Consider the following 7361-nt stretch of genomic DNA (forward strand, 5'->3'; position numbering starts at 1 on the left):
GCACCAACCACAACAACCACAGCTTCACCAACCACAACAACCACAGCTGCACCAACCACAACAACCACAGCTGCACCAACCACAACAACCACAGCTGCACCAACCACAACCACCACAGCTGCTCCAGCAACAGTTTCATCAACAACCACTGTCTCAGCAGCGAACACTGTTTCAACAACAACTTCCTCTGGAGTCCATCACAAAACCTGCTTTGTTTTGGCAGTTTTCGCAGTCTTTACAGCCATTTTTTTTAATTAGGAACTGAACTGAAAATTACTTTATTTCAAAAATATCATCAAAGATCCTTTCATTTAAAAAAGTATCATAAATAAGGTTTCATTATTTATTAGTATTTATCTTGTGTATTTCATTGACCTTGTGTAATTCTCTATGACTGTTTTACCAGATTTAAATGTTATGCAAAAATGTAAAAAAAAAAAAAAATATATATATATATGTAAAGCACTGGATTTGTAATAATGTTGTGCAATATAAGCTTTTTGTAAATTCTGGGTTCTTCATTAAGTGCAAAAATGTTTCTAGGCTGTTTTAACAGGACCAAATAACAACACACATATTTATGTAACAAGACCACAGAGTTCTTATATGTTCTAAGAAATTATAAAAATATTATAAATTTATTTTGTCTGTAATACCCGTCAAAATTTTTTAATTGTTTCAAGCTGTTACTTCTTATTTATTATTTATTTTTTCAGCACCATTACAAAGTGTGAATATTGTTCTGTAACATTCATTTGGATTGCCATGTAGAAGGTTATAAGAATTTATAAGAACAATAAAACAATAAAACAAACAAAAAAAATTCCGACTATGATTTTGTTTTTTGTTTTTTTTCATGTGAGGCAGTAATAGAGTGGGTTATTCATGAGTATGATGCAGCACTAGATGAAAACGTCACGGCAAATTAAAACTGTTCATTATACTAACTTTATTTAAACCACAACAGTATTTATTATAAAAAAAGTAAAAAACAAAACAAAAAACAACAACAAAAAAAGACCTCTTAAAATGTTGGTTCTTCAGATTTTACAATGCAACATTTAAAAAAAATGTTAATAATTTACTGAGAATAAATGAAAAAAAGTTAGTTTATTTATTTGATGTTTGTAGACCTGCTACATACTGCAGCAACTTGAGGTGCAAAGTTTGAGTGTACTCAGGTTTTTTAAGCACATTTCTCACGTTTGCTGAAAGTTTTGGAAGTTCATTTAAAAAAATTAGATCTGGTCAAATGGAATAATTTCACCTAAAACTAGAATCAATAAGTTACACCTTATAGATTAAATTAAAATTTAAAATGTGAAAATATAATTACTGAGTAAATATTGTGTTGTGGTAATTTGAAAATGAAAACAATAACATTTCATTAACGTCTTAATATGGAGCACTGACTGACTTTTAAAATGACGGTGTGATTTTTAGTTTTGTGTTGCTTGACAATGTGCATTTTTAAAATGAGTCTCTGTTACTAAGTTCAAAGAAATCCTCCTTGGTGATACTGAAAACTCAGACTTTGAGCTCAACATCGCCAGTTAAACTGTTAACCTCATGTTGAAGTACAACCCTCTGGTAATCCACTGACGAGGTACCTCAAATGTACCTCATGACACCTGAATGTCTTTTTAATATAAATATGACATATATTCATACCTTCCATGATTTTAAAAGTCAGGTTTATATATTCTTGTATTTCTGTGAGCAAGAACTGTATCATTGTAACCACAAAAGTGACCTGTAATCAAACTCTAAATCAGGCCAAGTAATTTAAGAGTCTTTCTACCAGCTGCTTTGCGATTTGTTTGGCATGTTTTGTTACTAAAAATGTTGAGCATTGTGGGACGGTCTGCACTTAAAAGACAATTTATTTGGTTGGAATATAACGTGTGTGTGTGTGTGCACATTTTATTTTGTCATTGCATATTAAATTATGAGGCTTTTTATATCAGTGGTTCTGGTGGCCCAATTTCCTCCATCATTATGATAAAAATATGTTGTAACCACTCCCTTGTCAGTTGTTCTCAGCAGAGTCCTTGTTGTTATTTAAGCTTCATAGTTTGGCATTTGATAATTGGCTGTCCTCTATTTTAAATTTAATTGTTGCCTACACCCAATTTCACACCACCTGGAATTTCCCCAACAGTTGACAGATTTTTAGCTTTATTATGTACCTGACCTGCCTACAATCCTTTCTATGTAAGTCACCTGTCTGTTTGCAAGCTGTCATGGTCACTGGTGAGTCCTTCATTGAGGTTTTCTTCTTGTCCACAATGCAGAGTGACACATTTAAAAATGTCTTTTGAAATTGTTTTTAGATAATGTTTCTTCCTAACATATACAATTAATTAATGAATTTTGTTAATTTTTTTCTGAACATTATTTTTTCTACCTAAGCCTCCTGAAGAAAAGTGTTCTGTGTCTGCCAATTACTTTGTATTAAATTTTAGCTTTCCATTTATGTTATAATCAACTAGAAGCGCTCAGAGAGCACAGACCTCTGCCAAGGCCACAGCGTGATTAAAAAAATATTGCGATCCAGATCGTAATCGGATCGCCACCAATATTTAATCCATTGTTTTTGTAACAACCCCAACATTTTCTGGGATCTTGCTAACAGACAGACAAACAAACCAGCAGACACAATTAAAAAACATAACTTCCTTTGTGGAGGAAACGAAAGGGTCACATGTAGGAGCAGAGACAAGTTTTTAACAAACGGATTACCTGTGAGCTTGACCTTTGACCCCATGAATCTTGAAAGAGAGAGCAAAAGACAACTTTAGTCTGATTTCACTGGATAACCGTTTTTTTTGTTAGGTCAAATCAATCAATCATTCAATTCATGTCACCAAACATACTGCATTTTCTGACCTAAAATCAGTCATTAAATATTTTTTTCTAAAAAAAGAGGTTCTTTTAAACTAACGAGGAGTGAACTAACTAAAAGAAAGATATTATAACTTTTGACAAATAAATAAATAAAATAAATTGTTGAATGTATTTTAGGAGAGACACTAATACATCATGAACGAGTCTGCGTTAAACATGAAAAAATGTTTACTGCATCCAGTAAACATCACTACCTTTTGTGTTCACTTTTCATTTCATAATTACATGCCTAAAATGGCTATAAAGTATCAGCTCTTCATAGTAAGTGCTCTTCTTTACAATATATATATATATATATATATATATATGTGATTATTAATAATAAGGAATAGGAATAATTCCTAGACATTTGCTGTAATTTCACCATTTTCTTCAAATTAAATTTAGACAAATCACTGACTATGCATTTTTAGCTTCACATGACATCAGTTTAAAAAAAGTATTTTAGAAGACAAAGTTAGTAAATGAACCATTAATTTCAGTGTTGGTAGATTTTACAGTTAACACCTGCTTATTGTCAGTGAGTTTGGACTAGTTTTTAATGTAACAAACCCTGTACCTGAACGTGTAAACAAAGTAAGAATGTCTCAAAATCTGCAAACATATTCTGTGTTTAACAAATCCATTTACAGATGCCTCATAAACCTTTAGTGTATTCTCCTAGGCCTTGTTTAGATTAGCTCCGGTAATTGGTTTTTATTTACCTGTCATGGAGAATTGTGATTTCTTAACTGCAGGATTAAAACTCTAGTGCAGTCTTGACAGATAATTGTTTAGCTTTTAATCTTTTTCAACCAAGTAAAATCATTTTAACATAACAGTTTGTCTTACAGGCACCAAGAGAAAACCAAAAAAACGATCAGAAAAAGAACATTATTCATTATTTTAAAGGTTTAAAACAGTTTTGCCTGAACATAATATTCATATTATGGACATGCTTAGTTGGCATTCACACTAATTTATGCCTGTTTATAGTTTTTTGGCATTTAACTACTTCAGCAATTTTTCAGCTGTTTTAACCATTCAGATATTAAACTGTTTATCTCATTCAGGAAATGAATGCTTGACTTTTGGTATTTGTATCTTTTGTACTTTTAAAACCATTTAACTTTGTTCAACTTTGTTGGTTTTATTGAAATGAATAAGGATTTTAAATTTTAGAAACATTAACTTTTAAGTATTTGTTTAACTAATTTTAGGGTTTAGCTTCTGTTTAGTGAATTTGAACTTTTATTTACTGTTTGGATAATTTTAGCTTTTACCTATTATTTTAGATTTTAGGCAGTTCCTATCTTTTAGGTGCTACTGTGCACAATAGAGTTTTTAGACATTTTTTTTCTAATTCTAACTTTTAGCTATGGTTTTCCAAATTTCAGCATTTAGCTACAATTTTTTGTTTATCTTGTTTTAACTTTAACAATTCAGTTTCAATTTCTTAAACAAATGTTTAGCGCTCAAACAACATTTTCTCAGAAAATGCAAATTGTTCTCTAGTTTTTTTGATAAGGTTCCAGTTTTTCGAATCAGTCGCTGCTGTTTCTCATAGTCAGCTGTCCATTCTTCTCTTTTTCTCTTTTGTATATTTTTGAGAGCATAGAATCAGTTTAACAAAAGCTAAACACTTGTTTAACAATATTTACGTCAGGAAGCAGCTTAGCATAGCATGACAGTTTTAACTGGCTGAAGTAGGTGTGACTTTGTTGTCATAGTTTCTTTTGCTGTTTGTCTTTGATAAAGAAATCAGTGGTCTGGAACAGACGTTTTGCCTTAAGGGCGTGAAATCACTGAGTCTTATTTTAACACGTACGTCAGGGAGTACTATCAATAACCCGAAATGCAGAGATTGGAATGCTTCTTCAATTCCCCAAGAGAAGAATCCGTCAGTTGGTGACATCACGAGACACATATATGACGAAAATAACACAATAATATGTCATTTGTGGAACAACTGGTGATGATTAATCGTTTACTTTTCAAACATTCTGTTGTCAATGTGTGACACAGCGAAAGCTTTAAAAGAAAATATTCCTGTTCTTGCGACAATGAGCTTGACAAGCAGTTTGGAATTTATTTGCCTCACTGCAACGTTGGTAAAAGGAGAAGTAACAAATTTTGACCTGTTGCTTAACTTTATATCTTTAACTGACAACTTTTTTATCATTAGATTATACCATAGTTATTTTGTACCTAATTTCAATAAAACTGTTAAAAAAGGTAGTTACTTGTTTTTTCAGCTGTAACTTTTCACCTTTTCTATATCATATTTCTGCACTAAGTGAATAATAAAATTTAAAAATGTTTTACAGACTTATATAATTAATAATAAAAATGAAATTATGAAAAATCTTTATATTAGCAGGACAAGGTAAGAACAAATCCCAGTAACATCAATGTCTTGCTGCCAGTTTGCTGTTTGTCTCACCTTGTGGACAATAGACCATGAGTGATTTAAATGACATCACTTTAAATTTAACAGGGGAGTCTTTTAACTTCCACATTAAAAATGTTAGCAAGACTGCTTTCTTCCACCTGTGCAATATTATAAACTTCTTGTCCCAAAATGATGCAGAAAAACTTTCTAAGACGCTTTCAGTTGATCCAAAACGCTGCTGCCGGAGTTCTGATAAGAGTTAGAAGGAGAAATCGAATTTCCTAAATTTTAGCTTCTCTTTATTGACTCTGTAAAATTCAGAAAATAATTTTAACTCTCTTTACTCACAGTGTTTGTACATGCAATTATTTCCGCCTTTTAATCTGTGAGTTCTTTGAGTTTCTTCCCATATAAACTACTCCTGGACTGATCCTTCTGTTTGTCTGTGTCTCTTTCCTGTCCTCTCAAACCCCAGCTGCCCGAGGAAGATGGCTGCCCATCCTGAACCTTGTTCTGCTGGAGGTTTCTTCCTGTTAAAAAGGAGTTGTTCTTTTCCACTGTTGCCTGCTAAGAATCTGCTTGCTTTCTTAGATAAACCCCTTTAACAATTTCATAATGGCATTTCATAATGTAATGTATGTGAATGTATTGTTTAATAATAAGAAGTGAGTTGACTGGAATTGGATTTGAATCTCGATCTGAATTACTGATTTGCCTTGTTTTCCTTTTCTTTAGTGTCCTGAGATTACTTTTGCTGTGATCTGGCTTAAAAACAGAATTTAACTGAATGAAATCACACAAAAACTTGTGCAAGTTATTTATTTTGTATATTTTCTTTGTCCATCTGTTCAATCACATTATCAGTTCAAGGACAATTTTACTCTTGCATAAACTGGTTAATGGAGGCGGATTTAATAAATTAGCACTTTGTTTATCTTAGGTGCTCATATATTTTACAAAAAATACTTTTTACTTTGACACTTTTAAGTGACTGAATGACTTTATGATAGGATTTGACACTTCTAATTACAAAGCAGGATTTTTAAAACAACCAAACATAAGCTAAAACAGGTCTGGTGCGATGGCTTCTGGAGCCACCCAAACATGTTGACGGTGTTGTGCAACTATTTGACTGAAGGCCAGCTTCAATTAACGTTGCACAGGTTCTTCTAATGCCTAAAAGATAATTAAACCATTTAAAGTGAGAACAGTTTGTTTACCTGCAGTCATTATTTTAGTTTTCTGTATCACACTTCCTTACAGGTAAACCCAATCTTTTTTGCAGACAGAAGAATAAAAACATGAGGAAAAACAAGGACAGACAACACAAGAGAATAATCAGAGAGAGCAAAGATAAGGTTTAATGATGGAAACAGCCTCTGCTGTCTTGGTGTCGGACTGTAAGTTTACTGTAAAGAGCTACTAAAATTAATCTGATAGACTTCTAAACAAGTTAGATTTAAAATAAAATGCTAAACCATTAACTGCCTCAATGACAATCAAGATGATTAAGAAAGTGACATTTTGTAGAACTGGAAGCCAAACAACTGACTTTATTGCAGAAGTTAAATGTTCAGATGTCTATATTTGTTTAACAACATTTACCATATTTGAATGAGATGCAGTTGACTAACTAATTGTTTGGTAAATTCTCAATTAAGTGATTTCATTATTCTACTTTGATGTATATGGACTGAAAGGCTTTATTGTCATTGCACAATAAATGAAACAAGAGACAAATAAAACATATTTTTCACTCTACAATGCCTAAGTCATAATAAGATCGTCAAAATACACACAATTACACCCACACCCTGCTTACGTGTGTACTGTCTTATCGAGGAAATGAGAAATAAGTGCATGGGTGCACAATTATCCAATTATAAAACAAAGCTATTAAAGAAATTTGCACAGATGTCCTCTAACTTGCACACTTGAAACTTTTGTACTATTGACTTGTTATTGCATATGTTTGCTGCTGCAGCATGTTTATTTCTGCTCAGTTCAGCGATGGCTCTTGAATAGAAACTGTTCTTTATTCTGGAGAACCGAGTGCTCCAAAGTGCCTCCCAGAGGGTAAGAG

Source organism: Kryptolebias marmoratus, linkage group LG5, assembly GCF_001649575.2.
Source record: "Kryptolebias marmoratus isolate JLee-2015 linkage group LG5, ASM164957v2, whole genome shotgun sequence".
NCBI classification, from domain to species: Eukaryota; Metazoa; Chordata; class Actinopteri; order Cyprinodontiformes; family Rivulidae; genus Kryptolebias; species Kryptolebias marmoratus.